We start from the raw sequence: 17806 nt of genomic DNA on the forward strand, positions 1-17806 counted from the left end.
TGATTTTGATCTTGTTAATTGGGCATAGTCCAAATGGTAGGAAATCACGTTGGTGTGGCAGATGTCAACAATATCAACCCTTGAAGTTTTCTGCAATAACTCAACCAAGCCTACCTACCCTTTTTCATATATGATTTGCTCTATGAATCTATCTTCTTATGAATTTACCTTGTTTTCATCCAACGAATGATGCTTAGGTCGATACTTGAGGCCTTCTGTTGGTGAGTAGCTTGGTTCGTACAAGTGAGGTCTAGAGCTTCAGCCTCAACGTTGCAAACCAGTACTACCTACCTCAAAATGCTAAAATGTTGCTTAGTTTGTTTTCCCCATTCATACTTCTATTTTTGCTTGTGCACTTTTTTTTTTGGGTCATGTCCATCAACGCATGCATCTTGTCTGGTGCAAATCTGAATGAGACTTCCGTGATGATTGTGATTTGATTGTAATTTTCTCAAGATTGTATCTTGTTGTCAATTGTGTTCTAACGCTACTTTATTTGTGAATTGATTATATTGAGTCAAAATGGTTTTGGAGACAATGAGAGAAGAGGCATGTTGCTCTAGATCTTTCTCTACATAGAATGTTTTAGAGACTACTTGAGTCTTACCTAACCAAGTAAAGAAAAAGAAAAAGAAGAAATAACAGAACTTATTGCATTGATGTTCTATCTTCTTATGTGCTAGGCTGGAATATGAAGAAGACTTATATTGAAGTCCATGAAATTTTCGGATTATTTCTGAAGAATCCATTTTCTTTCACCATATGGAGCTCTTTCTGAATGCATATGTCTAGACTGCATGAGCAAACATTGTAACAAAGATATAACTGCATTTCCAGAACTTGTCTTTGTTACTTGATTCAATGAATCAGTATTGAAAGTTTCGATCTTGTTTACCATTAGGGGTCGTTCGGATACCTGGAAATATATTGTCTGTGAAATATATTACTGGCGTAATACATTACTGCGGAATACATTACCTGTAAATAGATTGTTATTATTTGGGTGGTATTTAGATGCAACTTGAGAAATACATTGTTATTGTTTGGCTATGTCTAGAAGGAATATAGGAAATGCATTACTAACCCTTTACCAGCACGTGCCTATAAACTATCCCTTTTACCAGCACGAGCCTATAAACTATCCCTTTTACCAGCACGTGCCTATAAACTATCGTTTCTTTCTCTTTTGTCACAAAATTCTACTAAAATGCAGAATTATCATTTTCTTCTTTTTGTCACAAAATTCCACTAAAATATTGACTTAAAATCATCATCACACCATTCCAAAAAGATTTTTAATGATAACATTATCACCATTCCAAAAATATTTTTAATAATAACATTATCACCATTCCAAAAATATTTTATAATAATAACTTGTACCATTTTACAGTCATGACACTATTTTCTACTTATTTTAAGTGCCTTTGGAAGGCGCTTACATGCAATCACATGTTTTCTAACATGACATTGGTTTCAACATGATAAGTCATCTGGACAATATGATTTTATTATGATAAGCATTATTTTTATTTATTTTTTATAGAAGTCTTTCAAATGTCTCTCTATATAATTTCAAATAAACAATAAATTTATGATACTAAATTCAAAATCTATAGGGTATGAGTTAAAAAATGGGAAGAAGTTTGATTAGTAAACTAGAAGGTGTGGTAATTGTAGTATAAAATTTTGAGTTATTGGAGGAGACTAAAGATGTATGTTATTTCAATTGAGATTTTAGTACCCTCTTATGAGGATTATGTTGTGTGAAATTTTTTAGGTTAGAACACTTGCATAAATCCGGTGTTTACAATAAGTACTCAAATAAATAAATAAATAAATTTGGATTCTCACAGCCATTTTAACAACTCTTCATTACATAATCAAAATTACACCAACTTGAACATGGAAACAAGAAACATTAGAATGCAATAATAATAAATAAAATGTCAAAAGATTATATTAATTGAACTTTGTACACCCTACACCGGATCTCATCCACCAATGGCGCACAGGATCAAGGACTTTTTTAGATCTCACTGTGTTGGAAAGCTTTGAGTAGAAATCCTTCTATGGGTTTGAGAGCAAGTGGAACAAAGGTGCTCTCTTCTTGTTTCTCTACGGGGAGGCATGCCACCTTGAGGAGAGAGAGCGTAAGACCCCCTAAATGAGAGATGTTATAAAGATGAGGTTAAGGTTATAATTTCTAGGGTTTAGCCATCTTTTTAGAGATTTATCTAAACTATTGATCAAAGGTGACCTGCGAGGTGAAAGATTTTAGCCATACAATCCATATATCAACCATAATGATCTAATAGAAGGTGCTAGACCATTATTCTTTAGCTTTCTTAACCTAATTCTATCAAATATTTAATGTACATAAAATATAATATACTCGCTTTTATTTTCAATCAATCTCTACACATGCTACTTTTGAAAATCAATTAGTCTCTTTTCAAAAACTGTTCTATCTTATTTTAAGAGGGAGAAAAGTGGGGCTTGCCACTCCATGGCATTAGTGGGCCCCACAGCCTCAACAAAATGCGCTGAAATGGTGGTGCCAATAGAGTATAATGGGCCCCAATATATTTTAATAATTTTAGAACTATAAAATGATTTTTAGAAAAGTATAAATATTTTATTTTATTTTATGAATATTTAAATGCAAAAAACTTTAGTTTAGCTTATTTAAAAATCAATTTTAATGAAATAAAATATCCAGAGACTTCTAAAAATTTATTTTAATATTCTAAAAATAAATTATAACAAAATAAATTATTTATAAATTAATTTGATAGGAATTAAATCCAACTTCGTTAAAAAAAATGTGAAAATACTGAGGCACCCCATCCCTACTAGTGACCATATCCCACACTCACTTTCTCAAACTAATTTAGTATACCCACAGTCCATCATAGGAGTTCATGATTGGGCTATTAAACTTAGTCAATAGGTGATGATAACACAATCATAGTTTATGGACTGCAAGTTCCCTCTAGGGACAAGCCTAAGTCACACATACTAGTTCACACACCTCGCAATTGGTGTATGGGGACAACCTCTCATACATGTACAGGCAACACCCTCAATAGTGTTCACTTTCCACTGCAACTATTATATGTAGATGTTGTGTGATGGTTATGCTGACGATTTGGCCCTTGTCCCTTCAAGCCTATCAATCACTCACAAGGATCACAATCCATTAGATAACTATCTCAGGCATCTCTCCTACCTCATCAAGGGTTAACCCTACTAACATTTCCAGTTGTGCTATATGCTCAGGTATCATAGGGTTTCACAACTCAACTCAATCTATCTCGTCAAGTTTAGTCTAAGTCTCGGCATCAGTATTGCCAACTTCAATTCCTCTGGACTATATTCCCACTGGAGTTTATTATTCCATTAACACAAAATTCGTTACATGCTCGCGTAAGGCCTTTAAAGGTCCAAAAAAACCCAGCATATTCCAGTTGGTCTTTGAAGGTTTTACAATCTCTCTTCTTCACTCTCTCTCAGTCTCATCCTATATACAAAACATTTGAAACTAACATTTTGTTAAAGGGTCTGCAACCATTGCCTCTGTGGGAATGTATGTCATCTCGATCTCTCCAAGTTGTTTCTCATTTCGAACATGATAATATCACGGCTTGATATACCTGGATTTATTATGAAATTGTGGCAACTTATTCCCAAAAAATGCAGCTTAGTTGTTGCAAAAGATCCTCACACGCACATCATACAGCCTCAAAACTATAGTCGATTAAAGAACTTCTTTATCCATATAGCCTTAATGGCTGCTAAACAACAAGCCATGTATTCTGACTCCACTGTGGATAATGCCACAACATCTTCTTTTTTTGAAATAACACCACCTCCAAGCACAAACACATATATAGATGTAGATTTCATGCCATCAAGTTCATCTTGATAGCTAGCATTTGTATATACTTGCACCACAATTTTTTAACATCCCCCATACGTTAGTGCATAGTTCTCAATTCTTTTTAAGTACCTTAGAACTCTTTTAACAGCCTTCCAAAGCTCATTCTTAGGGTTACATTGGAACTGCCTAATCATACTCATGGAAAAGGACAAGTCTGGTCTTGATCCAAACAAGACATTGTTATAAGGAATTTTTCGACATTTGTATCCCCGGTGCCAATAAAGAGGAAGCCAATAGCGATCTAGGCCCGCGAGTACCAAAATGCCTGCAGACTATGGAAGCACTATTAAAATAAACCCTAATCTAGACCGATTTTTTGAAAGGCATTGGATCGGTCCCAGAAAGCATGTGGGGGTAGCTCTTGACTCACTTAGAACATCCACCAAGTTTCGTCGCGATCCGACGACGTTAAGGTAGATCACACGTAAAACCAATTTTCAAATTCAGCCCTTTACATGCTGAAAAAGCACCTTTTAACTACAACCCTATCAACGGGGCCACAGATGACCACCAGACTACTTTCATTGGATTTAAAATGTCTGAAAACCCCCCAGATATCAAATTTCAACTCATTCGGTCACTTCTAGACCATTTTACGGTCAACTTACCCAAAAAAGGTAGGGTATGCACTATTTTGGTGCACCCTCGGTGAAATGGAAACTGTCTTATGATTTCGGGATCACCTTCAAAAAGGTCATAACTTCTCCATTTAAGTCGGATCGAGCCCAAATTTCAGGAGGTTCTTCTTCTCGTCGACGCTCACGTTTTGATACGTGGCATGGCCCGTGACACGGCACAAGGTGGAAGAAATCCTAGAGAGAAGTTGTTCAAGAAAACTCATGTATTACAGATTTATGCAAGAAGGAGATCCCTTAAATCAAACAGTCATATCATGAAGCCCCGACCTCGAATCAACTTGAAACGAGTCTGTTGCGACCATGACGTCAAGGGCTGAACATCATATGTGATAAACAACCACAAAGGCATTATTTTGAGTTTGCAAAAAGAGGTATTTTTCGACGACAGGAATCCATATTCCAGCAACTTCCCCAATTCAGAAAGTGGTGTTCCGATGACAAAATCGAGTCATTCTTGTCACAAAATGATTATGGTGGCTTTCCCATCAGTCTAGGATAGTAAGATTGAGTCAAAACATCAAAGAACGGATAAGATCTAAGATCTAAGATCGTAAATTTCCTATCTTTTGCCAGATTTTGTCAAGAACTCAACACTTCGATTCGAGGATCAAGTAGTATGTCAAAACGATCGCCTCGCCAAGACCATCACTTTCGTGCATTTTTTTTGTCGGAAGATTGTCGGAGGGGCTTGAAATGAGCCCCAAATGACCACCATAGTCCATGGCCCCTTTTTGAGGACCATATTGCTATTTTCAAGATTGTGGGTAAGGACAAATTGGTCATTTTTCCCCAAAAACGGGATTTAAATTTAAATCATAAAAGTGTAACTTTTAGCCATTAGGGTTAGTTTTGAGCATCCACCCTTGTTCCAAGGGGGTGCTATATAAGTATTGCATGATCATTTGTAAAAGCTCTCTTGCTCATAAGCTCAAAAATGAATGAAATTGACTTGAGTTTCCTTGGTTTGCAATATTTTTGTCTCTACTCCTTTCCCCAAAAGAGAAGAGAAAGAAAACGTTCCCCCACTGGAGAATACCCCTAAAACTTCTCACTTCCTACCAAGGAGCCCTTGCTTCCTCTTTGGAACTCTTCACTCCCAATTTAGTCCCCGGTCCTTTTCAAGGGCCACACTAGGTAACCCCTCACTCTTTCTCTTTCCTCCCCCATTCACTCTTTCTCTCTTTTCCCTTCTCTTTTACCTCTTTGTCTCTCCTCTCTCACTCACTCTCTCCTCCTTCCCTCTCTTTCTTCCCCCTCTTTCTCTCTCATTCTGCCTCTCACTCTCCTTCTTTCTCTCTCTCCCCCCTTTCATCTCCTTCTTTCCCCTCTTTCTCTCTCGTTCTCTCTCTCACTCTCTCTCTCGCACTTAGCGGGGCTGGCGAGTAAACCATCGACCCATCCCCTTTTTTCCCTCTCTCTTCTCTATCTATATATCTCTGTCCTTCTCTCCCCCTCCTCTGACGACGTATGGTTATTCTCCCCCGATGCCTTCTCAGGCTCTCCCTCACCCAATTACATAGACTAATATTTGCTACGGTTAATCATAGCCTACGAAACAGACAGATCCCTGGGGTGCAAGATACTGCTCTTTATCGCAACAACTATCCTGTATTCATCAATTTGTTTCCGTTCTCGACAAATTACCAAAAGGGAAGGCTTCTGGTCTTCAATGGTACAGGCTCACCCAATTAGCATATTGCACACTTTGTGTCTGCATGCCAAGAAACGGCCTCAGACGGTAGACTCCTTCTCTGTCAATTTGTGGAAACCCTAAAAGGACCGACAGTCAGGTGGTATGCTCGTCTCCCACCAAACTTTGTTCAGTCCTGGGAAGAGATGGAGCACTTATTCTACAAGCACTTCTATGAGGTTGAGAGGGACATGCAGGCCATATAACATCTTACTATGACCCAGGGACCACATGAACCCGTTCATCAGTTCATCGTCAGATGGAAGGATTCGGCCATGTACCAAAGCAACCCTATGCCAGAAACTGATGCAGTGCAGCCATGTGTCCGCAATATTCGATCCGAGATCTCATTGCATGTTGAAGCCTTGAACCCCACCATTATTTCAGATCTGATTTCTAAGTCAGTCCGTATAGAAAGCTTGTTCAAGAACCACAGGGGAGCCTCGTTGTAAACCTCGAGCGGGGGAGTCAACCAGCATACTGGTAATAATCGCGAGGCAGCTAGCAAAGAGTTGCAATTAGTGCAGCAGTCACCGTTTCGCCAGCTAAACAATCTATTGACCATGCCCCTCTTCAAACCTTGGACACTTCCAGGGCATATTGCCCTTAAAAACTCAGGAGACCCTCAGCAGAGGCAACAACAATCATAGTCCTACAATAGGGTTCCACCACCTCAAGGCCTCTATCGAAAGGACTATTGAGAAGAAAAGAGGAACAAGGTTTGCAACTTTGATAAGGAGTGGGTCCCGACCCCCTTTCGGATGCTGTTGGAGCAAGGAATGATTGTCCTTCCTGAGGCAAAGGGTCAAATGAGACCAGACTCGTGAACAACAAGAGGTATTGCGCATACCACCTGATGTAGGGGCATCCAGTCCAAGATCGCTTCACCCTTAATGACCACATCAAAACACTGATTTAGAAAGGCCAAATACAATTGGATAGCCTCAAGAAGGCATTCGAGACCGCTGAAGTTTCTCACATAGTCACAGTCCAAGAAGAAGAACAAGTTCGAAGGCTTCATTCCAATGAGTTGCCATTCGACCTTGTCCCCGCCATATTTGCCATGATGGTCCAAGAAGAAATGATCTCCCCTCAACACATAGTCCAGTGGACTAAGAATCTTTGGTGCCTATACCATCAGATAATAGGCCATGACATATCTCAGTGTTTCGGCTTCCGAGCTCTTGTACAAGAAAAGATGGAAAGAGGACGGATAGCAGTGAACGTCATTGTCATGGACCACGAACAATCTGCTCAAGAGCCTAGACTGATGGTACATGAAGTCAATTAAGAACAAACCACGTGTGAAGATGCACCTCCTCAGGTCCACGACTCCGAGGAGCCTACTACTTCACAGCCTTAGTAAACTTCCAAGGGGCAAAGTAGGATGAAATCCATGAAGAGGAAGGTAATTCGCTAGGCAAACATGACACGTAGACCCTGCGTGCCTCGCCAGCCTGCTCCTGTCAATAAGAAGGGAAAAGGTAGACGAGCCCCGTGAGCTGGTCACCAAAGGAGAAGAAATACCCCAACCCACCTTTGATGCAATGTTCCTCCCACCATTCCCTCATTTGCTAACCTTGCAAGACCTCCTCCCCGAACTAGTCATGTTGCATGAAGATGGCTATGATTAGAATTTACAAACTAGTCAAGAAGTCGTCCCAAGAGTGGCATCTACCCAAATCTCCCCTCATTCGTCCGATAAGGGTGATGACTTAAAAAACACCCTTCAATGGTCCATGCAAGGTAAAGACCTTAAAGATCCACTGCACATGCCTAGCAAGGGTTATGACATAAAAGGTTTCCCGATTACGTCCAATGAGAGTGAAGACGTTAAAAGCCTACTTGATTGTAATACAGGTGATGACCCCAAAAGCTACCTGGCTCAATCCAACTTGAGTGATGACCCTAAAAGATCTTCCCCCTCTCCTATCGCCGACTCTTTAAACCGTTCTTCTCTCAAGCTGGCACATGCAGCTGGTTTTCTAACCGTTGCTGATGCTTTAGCCTCCAGGTCCAAGAAGAAACCCCTTCCCTCTCCTGAAGAGTTGATCGAGCGATACCGGAACCCGAGGCCCAAAAAGTCTCGATGGCCTCCTAAGCCCGACTAGAAACAGCAATGGACGGATAGAAAAGGCCAAAGGTACTCTTCTTCTGAAGCATGCCACGTAATGCGAGTCGCTGAAGGGATGATCAATGTCAGCCAAATTGTCTTAAGGTTAGGGAGGAAACTTCAACCACTCGTATAAAAACCAAAACAACCAAGACTCCTAAAATACGCTGGTCTGCCACTAATTCCATAGCCAAACACTCCATCTGATCCACCGACCCTCCTCAAATACCCGGGACCACCCTTAGTTCCATACCCAAACCTATCTCCAACTTTCATTATAAATCCTCAACGCCCTCAAGTTACATCATCCCCCGTTCTACCTACACCTACCCTCACTGCACAATCTAGCCAGCCTGTACTCGTTCCAATCATCCAATCTAACCAGCCTACACCCATCCCGGCAACGCAGTCAATCTAGCCTATACCCATTCCAACCATCTAATCTGACCAACTGATACCAAGCCCAGCTGTGCGATCAAGCCAACCCACACTCACAAACAACCCTCCATTACCCAAACCTGCTTCACCACCTCCAATACCACGAAGACCAGTGGCAAAACCAAGGAGTCCATGAGTTAAACGATGACAAAGTCAAGTATGAGGTGATTGGACACCTAAGGAAACTCCCTGCCCTATTGAGTGTCTATGACTCTCTAATGGTTTAAGGTGATTATTGTATGGCTCTCATACAAGCTCTCTCCCGTCCCGAAGTATATGAGACCCAAGTTGAGCGGATTGAAGTGGACCCTGCAGTTCTAAACAATTATATGGCAGTCACTTTCTCTGATGACGACCTTCAATTGGGAGGGAAGTTTCACAATCGACCCCTTTTCGTGACTGGTGAGTTGCATGCTCATCCCATATGTCGAATCATGCTTGACAGAAGATCTAGAGTAAACCTCATCCCAAGAAGGATTCTCACCCACATAGGGTTGAGACCAGACGATCTCACACTGATGAACGTCACAGTTCAGGGGTTCAATCAGTCAGGGGAGAAGCCGGCTGACATGATCCTTCTCTATCTAAAAATTGGTGACTTGAACGACTATGCCCAATTCCATGTGATTGAGATGGATACCTCGTATAATATCTTGCTCGGTCACCTCTGAATGCATGACCCAGGGGTCGTCCCATCCACACTTCACCAATGTTTCAATTACAGTCGGGAAGGGAGACAATACACGTTCTATGTTGATAAGAGACCTTTCTCCATCGCTGAAACTCATTATGCGGATGCAAAATACTACTTTGCCAATCGTGAACCACCCCAAGAGCCAGTAATGGCCTCAGAAGCTCATCCCATACGAAAGGTGGAAGGATCTTCTCATAATGATGCAGAAGATGTGGGAAGAACTCTCCTCAGCATGTTCCAAGAGGAGAAGAGAAATGGCAAGGTACTCCCTTTGACTTCTATCCATGCAAATGTCCCCATCTCTCCCTTGGAAATACCACTTGAATACCATGAGGGCAAACTTCATCCCCCATTCCCCTGACTCCAGAGTCACACCTAATGACGACCGAACCAGAACCCACTGCAAAGCATGAGGAAGCTATGGACATTGATGCTCTGGCACCAAGGGTCACTTAGATGTCGGATTATCAAAAAGTCCTGCATATCCCCATCCCCCTCCTAAAGGCAAAAGCATCGCACCAGACTATTGAGGCTAACCAAGCCGACCACAAGGTCTTGCGCATCCCGACCTCTTTAAGAGGGGAGGATAACACTTACCCAAAGGCCAGCTTATCTGTGCAATCCCAAAAGGTCTTGCACATTTCAGACTCCTTGGCAAGAGGAGATCTGAGCCACCCAATTACAATTGGCACTCCCCCTTCACCAGCCCAAGCTTCTAATAACACCCCTCTTCCTTAGCTTGACCACTTGGATCAACTAGAGGTCATCAAAAACTTCTTGGTCAACGGGAGGTCATCAAAAAAGGGAAGGCTAATGTAGAAGAGGTCCTCTTGAAATTTACATCTTTTAAGCCATTGTTGGGGTTTGTTTCAGAGACATGAAGTCCCAATGGACTTGGGTCCACCAAAGGACATCCTTATAAAGATGCTAAGGTACTTCCGGAATAGCGTCTCTATAGTCACCAAGTCCCTCAAGTCATGAGGAAGATGGATTATGAGCCCACGATCATTCAAGCACTAAAAGATGGCAAAGGGATGATTGCCCCATTCAAAGCAATTGAGGTAGCTGCTGCTCAAAATGATGCAAGAAAAGGGATTGGATATGCCAAAGTCTCTCACCCTTCTTCCCAGCAATATGAAGTTTGTCATACAATATGGTGGCCCCTCCCTATTCATTACTCTCACCTTTTGAACCTTCACCCCCACCTCCCTTACTTCACAAACCTCCCCTCTCTCAAGATGATCTTCCCCAAGCTACCCAAGCTCCTCAAGACCCTTCCCCCTCATCTTCTAAGCCTTTTCCCTCCGACCCAGGTCCTCATTAACTCATCCAAACTCCTCAAAATTCACTTTTCCCACCTTTTAACCCCTCTCTCCTTGAAACCAACCATTCCCAGTTCACACAGGAAACTGAGACAGTGTCTATGTCCCATGTCATTGAAACCCTAGCCGAAGTGGAGATGGCAAGAGAATTGGTAACTCTTAGTCAGAAAGTGGAGGCATTCAAGGTTACAGAGGAATCCTCTAGCTTTCTGACTGCCGATGAAGCGGAGGTTGAGCAAGCCCCCAAGTATTGGAAGATGGCATACAAGCCACAACCGATGATCTAGAAGAGATAAATCTGGGTGATGAGACTGACCCAAGGCCAACCTTCATTTCAGCCATCATGTCACCGGAAGAAAAAGAGGAGTATGTCATCTTCCTACGAGCAAATCGATACATCTTCGCTTGGTACTATCATGAGATGTATAGTCTTAGCCCTCAGGTCGCAGTCCATCGGCTCGGTATCGACTCATCCTTCAAGCCCGTGAAGCAGAAATTTAGGAGGTTTCGATATGGCCCTAAAATTCACATTGATGCTGAGGTAAGAAGGCTCAAGGAAATGAGTTTCATCCGAGAGGTCAAATACCCGAAGTGGTTGGCCAATGTCGTACCAATTAAGAAGGAAAATGAGCAAATCGGGGTCTGCATCGACTTTCATAACTTGAATACTGCATGTCCGAAAGATGACTTTCCACTTCCCTTCACTGAGATGCTCATTGATTCCACGGCTCATTGTCAGGCCTTCTCGTTCACGGATGGTTATTTGGGATACAATCAGATAAGGATGACACTCGAAGATGAAGATGCTACTGCTTTTTTCTGTTATGCAATGATGACATTCAGGTTAAAAGAACACAATTGCCACGAACTAACAAGCCATGACTACCGTCTTTGATGACATGTTGCATAAGGAGGTAGAATGTTATGTTGATGAATCGGTGATGAAATCAGGAGACAGGGGTACCCATATTCAAGATCTTGAATGGGTGTTTGAGCGGCTTCGTCTTCACTAGCTCAAGATGAATCCCTTGAAGTGTGTCTTCGACGTACGATCAGAGAAATTCCTGGGGTTTATTGTCAGGTGTCGAGGATTGGAGTCGAGCCCATCAAGATCAAAGTAATTTAAGAGATGGCGCCGCCGATAAATCTCTGAGAGCTTAGATCTCTTCAAGGCAAGCTTGCCTACATTCGGAGATTCATTGTCAATCTCTTAGGAAGTTGTAAACCCTTTACATGCCTGTTGAGAAAAGATGTACCCTTCGAATGGGATGAGGCATGTCAATTAGCTCTAGAGGACATCAAGACTTATTTACTGAACCCCCCGGTGCTCTCTATTCCTGTGCCTAGGAAGCCTCTCATCTTATATGTGACCGCTCTCGATGAGTCACTTGACGCACTCCTTGCGTAGCATAACAAAGAAGGGAAGGAAACCACCTTGTACTACCTCTGTCGCAGGATGCAAGGGGCTGAGAAGAATTACTCCCCGATCGAGGAAATGTGTCTAGCCTTAGTCTTCGTAGTTCAAAATCTCTACCATTATTTGATCACCTATGATGTCCGACTCATTTCACAAGCTAATTCGATCAAGTTGCTCATGCCACGCCCTTGCTTATCAGGGTGCCTGACGAAATGGTCACTGCTATTTATGGAATTTGACATCACCTATGTGCTACAGAAAGCTATCAAAGGCTAAGTCCTAGCTAACTTTTTAGTTGCATACCCCCTGCAGTCAGATTCGCCCTTATCAAGTGACCTCCTTAATGAAGAGGTGTTCTATGCAGAGGAACCACTTGACTGGAAGATATACTTCTACAGAGGCTTCCAGTTAGAATGAGGTGGTGCAGGTGTGGTGTTCTCTACGCCTCAAGATGGAATTATCCCCTTGCCATTCTCCCTAACAAAGATCAGCTCACATAATGAGGCGAAATACCAAGTTTTCATAATAGGTCGTGAGATTGCCATTGACCCAAACTTGGGGCGATTAGCCATTTTTGGCGATTCCAAGTTGGTGATACGGCACCTTGAGGGAATATATGATTTGAGAAAAGACAATCTCAAGCCGTATCATGACACTACTAAGACCTTGATGGCTTGACTTGATGATTTCTCCCTTGGACATGTGCCCCGTAGGTTGAACTCACAAGCTGATGCCCTTTCCAAGCTCGATGCGACCATGCAGGTCCCGTCGAGAGAGCCTGCGCCTATATGGGTGGCGGAAGGACACATACTTAGCAGATTGAAGAGGTTGACTCAGATGATTAAAGGGTCCTCTTTCCAGAGTGCCCACCTTCCCGTTCGAGGCGATTCTTGCAGCTAGAGATGTCATTAAAGCTGAAAAAGAAGTCAAGCAAGCCTCAGCCCCTGAGCCTAAGGTGGAATTCTTTGACCCATTGTGCGCAGAGGTTGAACATGTTGAAGATTGGAGGGAGCCCATAATCAATTTCTTCATGCATGGTCGGCTTCCAAACTATCGTATTGAGCACAACAATATACAAAGGATGTCCACAAAGTACACTCTACTTGAAGGCAATGTTCTCTTTCGACACTCTTTTGAAGGCATCCTCCTTAGATGTATTAACATGAGAGAGTCGAGGCAAGTACTTGAGGAGATGCACATTGGGATTTGTGGACTCCACCAATCTGGCCCCAAGCTCTATGAGCGGTTCCAAAGGTTAGGGCATTAGTGGCCCTCCATGGTCCCGGATTCTCTGGCCTATGCTAAGAGTGCCAAGTGTGTCAAATGCACGCAAACTTCATCCATCAAGATCCAGAACCTCTCCACCCCACAATGGCATCGTGGCCCTTCTCACATTGGGGCATGGACATTGTAGGTCCCATTGGCCTACCTTCAGCTAGCGACTTGTCTTTATTTTGGCTACTACAAACCACTTCTCTAAATGAGCTGAGGCAATCCCTCTCATGCATGTCCCTAGGATGATGGTAGCTAGCTTTGTCCGGCGCCACATTATCTATCGATTCGGTCTCCCTGACCGGATTACATCAAATAATGGTCCTTAGTTTCGAAGCCAGTGTATCGATCGCATGGTCAACCAGATTGGCTTTGAGTGGAAGTACACTATTTACAACCCTCGAGCCAATGGTCCTAATGAAGCCTTCAACAAGACCCTCTGTGACATCTTGTGGAAATCAGTCTCAAAAACAAAGAAAAACTGGCCTGAGAAGCCCCCTGAATTCCTATGGGCTTACCGCACCACCATGCGGAATGCTACCGACTCCACTCCTTAGTCCTTGGTTTATGAGAGTGAAGTTGTCCTACCCCTCGAAGGTCAACTCCCTTCACTCTGCATCGTAATACACCATGGCATAACCGAAGACAAGAAGATCAAGCTTCACTATCAAGAGTTGGAAGCGCTTGACAAGAAGAGGTTTGAAGCCCAACAAAACCTAGAATTCCATCGAGGCAGGATGAGACGAGCTTTTGATAAGATAGTCAAAATACGCTCATTTACCTACGGTGAATTAATCGTTGTTGTGGAAAGACCCATCATCATGCATGGGCAACATAAATTCACGTTTGAACCAAAATGGTAGGGGCCATTTTTGGTTAAGAAAGCCTTCCCCAATGGAGCTTATGTACTGGCTCATCTTAATGAAGAGGAAGCCATGCCTCCCAACAACGATCGCTACCTAAAGAAGTATTACCCATGACTTACGGTCCCAGAGAGACGACCTTAAACATGCCCTCAAGTCTTGGTGTACGACCTTAAAACACACTACCATTACGGTCTCGAAGGCACGACCTTGAACATGCCCTCGGGTCTTGGTGTACGACCTTAAAACACACTACCATTACAGTCCCTGAGGCACGACCTTAAACACACCCTCAGGTCTTAGTGTATGATCATAAAACACACTACCATTACGGTCTCAGAGGCACGACCTTGAACACGCCCTCAGGTCTTAGTGTGTGACCCTAAAACACACTATCGTTACGGTCTCAGAGGCACGACCTTGAACACGCCCTTAGGTCTTAGTGTGTGACCCTAAAACACACTATCGTTACGTTCCTGGTGGCATGACCTTAAAGATTCCTCCCCAAAAAATGGACATGACAAAAACCCGAAAGGGCATCGTGGGTAAGAAAGCCAAAAGAAAAAAAAAATGACGGGGCACTGTAGCACCATCAATCATCGTGAGTAAAAAATGTCAGAAATAAAAAAAAATGGGCACGGTGAAAACCTGAAAGGGCATCGTGAGTAAAAATGAGAAACTGAATGACATGGTGTAAGAACCATGAGCAAAAACACCACAATAAAAAAAATCTCATGGGGTTTTGCAAAAACCAGAAATGGCACACCCTAAGGACTTGAACGAAAACTCGAAAGGGCATTTAAGTCGAAGACACGTGAAGGGCAAACGTACCCACAAAAAAGGCTCTCAACGGCTCACCACTCTCAGGAGACAGCAACCGAAGGCAAAGGAATGCAAACCACAAAAATGAGAAAGGCGGATTAAACGTGAGCAAATCGTGGTATTTCATTTCATGTATGTTGTCAAGGTCTGTATATAAGCAAGGGTAAGAAGGGAGGAAACAAGAACGCCCTTAGAAACAATAAAACAACATAGCCGATCTTTGCTCTCGCCGTCTCGAAACGCCCACAAGACTTTTGCGCGCGTTTCCTGAGGTCGATCACTGCCTGGGCAACCTGTGATGCAGAAGTGGTCTCAGACTCAATGATGCGATTGAGCCCGATCAACTCGTCAGATAAAATCTGACTCTCTGCTCTCCACCGGTTCACTTATCTCTTCAGCTCGCCATACTCAGGGTCATCCTCAGTATCTCTGCCTTCAAAGCCCTCATCTTTGTCAAATGGGTTGTACCTTGCTTGCTGAAGTCGGACTTTTGAGCAATTAGAGTAGCCTTCCTCTTAAGTGCATCCATCAACTTGTTCACGATGCTGCTCAAGTGAAGCCTCCAACATGGCAAGTTGAGCCCCCTGAAGCTCATTCCCCTCCAACTCTGCCCTCAATGCCTCTAATTGCCAATTCTCCAACTTACACAAAAGATTGTCAAAATGGGTGAAGGCTTCCTTCTCACAATCTTGAGTGCCCAGGGCAGCTGTACAGCCGTGAAGATTGGCATATTCAGGACCGAGCTCCGCAAGGGGCCACCCCTTCAATGATTGAAGATCCAAGCGTTGCATGCCCATGACCATGGCTGACTTGGCACTAAAAAGTGAGCTGATCGTTGATGAGCTCGGGGCTCAAGTAACTTTGATCGGAGGAATAATCGCGAGATCAATAGTCGTCTTTGAGGCCGTGCCATCAAGGCCCGCACTCAAAGACCCTTCTGGCTCCGAGCGGGACTCGACGATTGAAGCCAGAAAAACCAAGGCCTCAGCCACGTTAGTAGTGTCAAAGTGGGGAGCAGCTAGAGGTTTCCCAAGCATCGCATTGGCATCCACGCCCTCCCTTGGAAGGTTATCCATGCCACCATCAATGGTCCCACTGACCATACTGCCTGTCCCCATCACTGAGGGAGGGTCGCTTTCCTTTGAACAAAGAGAAAGGCCGAAGCTGACCCACCGAGAAGGAATCGGTGCAGCGGTTGCTGACTCGTGCACCGGCTGCACAACTGAGGGAATGACTTCTGATACAAGAGGGACATTATCTGAATCGGGGCATCCCGCAACAATGGTAGTCGTAACACCAGTCTCAGTCGAGGCTGAACAAGGAGGATCAATGACACGCTGAGACCTGGAAGCTGACTTGTCAATCTGGCACTCTTTTGACGAGCAAGTGGTTCTTGTACAAGCTTGGATTCAAAAACGTCTAAAGTCACTGGTTTCTTTCTCTTCTTCTTCTCCCTCGAAGGTGGCTCAGGCTTTTCTGAAACATGGCCATAGCGAAAACCGATGTCAAGGGCTGAATGGGGACCACTACATATGAGGGCATTATAATCCTGAACAGGGTGCCCTTCTCGATCGCAAACTTTGCGACCCTGTTTTCATTCAAAAATCGAGCAAAGATCATCAAAGAGGGTCTTTGTCCTCTCTTTAAGTGCAAGCACCTGTGGTGACTCCTCATCTACCACCATTGCTCGCGGGACCCCAAGCTGCTCCAAGTCTCGGGGGGTACTCCAATTCAAAGGGCTTCAAAAAGGCAGACAGCACAAAATTCCTACCTTACTTGGTATCATGTCGTCAGGTATTATTCTCACCCTTCTAAGGATGATCAACTTGCCAATGCCAGCTGTTGGTAATTCTCTACCAATGCCAGTAATCCTCTGTCGCCTGACCCATTCTTCCATAATGGGGAACAACAAATTTGTTCACCTCCATAACTTCAATGCAGGTTGCCCTGGCTGTTCTTACGTGTACTGTCTTCCAAGACTCCTGGCAAGTCCCCAAGTCATCCTTCTTCTTCTTCGAGCACTCTTTCCCGCACCGCTTCACCCCTGGTCTAAACCATGTTGTCATGCAAAGTAGTGAGGGTAGTACGCCTCACGTTTCGAGTCAAATGGTGTTCGAACAGGTAAAATACACCCCCTCATGCTCAAAAGAAACATCAGCTCGAAGATATTAGTCGCAGCACCAATGAGCTCATGGCCCAGCTGATTGATAAACGCGCGGTCGATATAACTGCCCACAGGAAACGGGTTCCGATGGGTGAAGAAAGAATGCCCTCCAAAGAGGCTTTGTGCATGACCAAGGGTATGAAATTTGGCCTTCTGACCAGTAATCTTCACAAGCTGGGTACACATGGTCCTAGATAAGGCGGCACTCGTCGTGTAAGTGCTCGGGAAGTAAGCCGAAAGCCAACCGAATAGATAATGGACTAGGAATACCGTCCTAAAATTCCCTGGGAAGGCCTCTCCCCATACTAGCCCCGGTCCATCTCCCCCTTTATATGGCTTGCCCCAAGGTCGTAATAGATGCTGCATAGCACCGGTTGTGCCAAGGCATACTGACATCATCGCACCATGTCACAGACTGCGAAGAAACAAC

The 17806-nt window shown here is 43.5% G+C and overlaps 1 long non-coding RNA gene across 1 annotated transcript in view; it reads right to left on the reverse strand.

Moving 5' to 3' along the window:
• Positions 1 to 1865: 1865 nt before the first annotated feature.
• LOC148779146 (uncharacterized) overlaps positions 1866 to 17806 on the reverse strand; it is a 31307-nt gene continuing 15366 nt past the window's right edge. The window contains exon 2 of the long non-coding RNA XR_016048170.1: positions 1866 to 2163. This is a non-coding gene — a long non-coding RNA (uncharacterized LOC148779146). The remainder of the gene's footprint in view (positions 2164 to 17806) is intronic.

The sequence above is a fragment of the Amborella trichopoda genome, chromosome 13, assembly GCF_054954075.1.
Source record: "Amborella trichopoda isolate Santa Cruz 75 chromosome 13, AtrichopodaSantaCruz75HAP2 v2.0, whole genome shotgun sequence".
Lineage (NCBI taxonomy): Eukaryota > Viridiplantae > Streptophyta > Magnoliopsida > Amborellales > Amborellaceae > Amborella > Amborella trichopoda.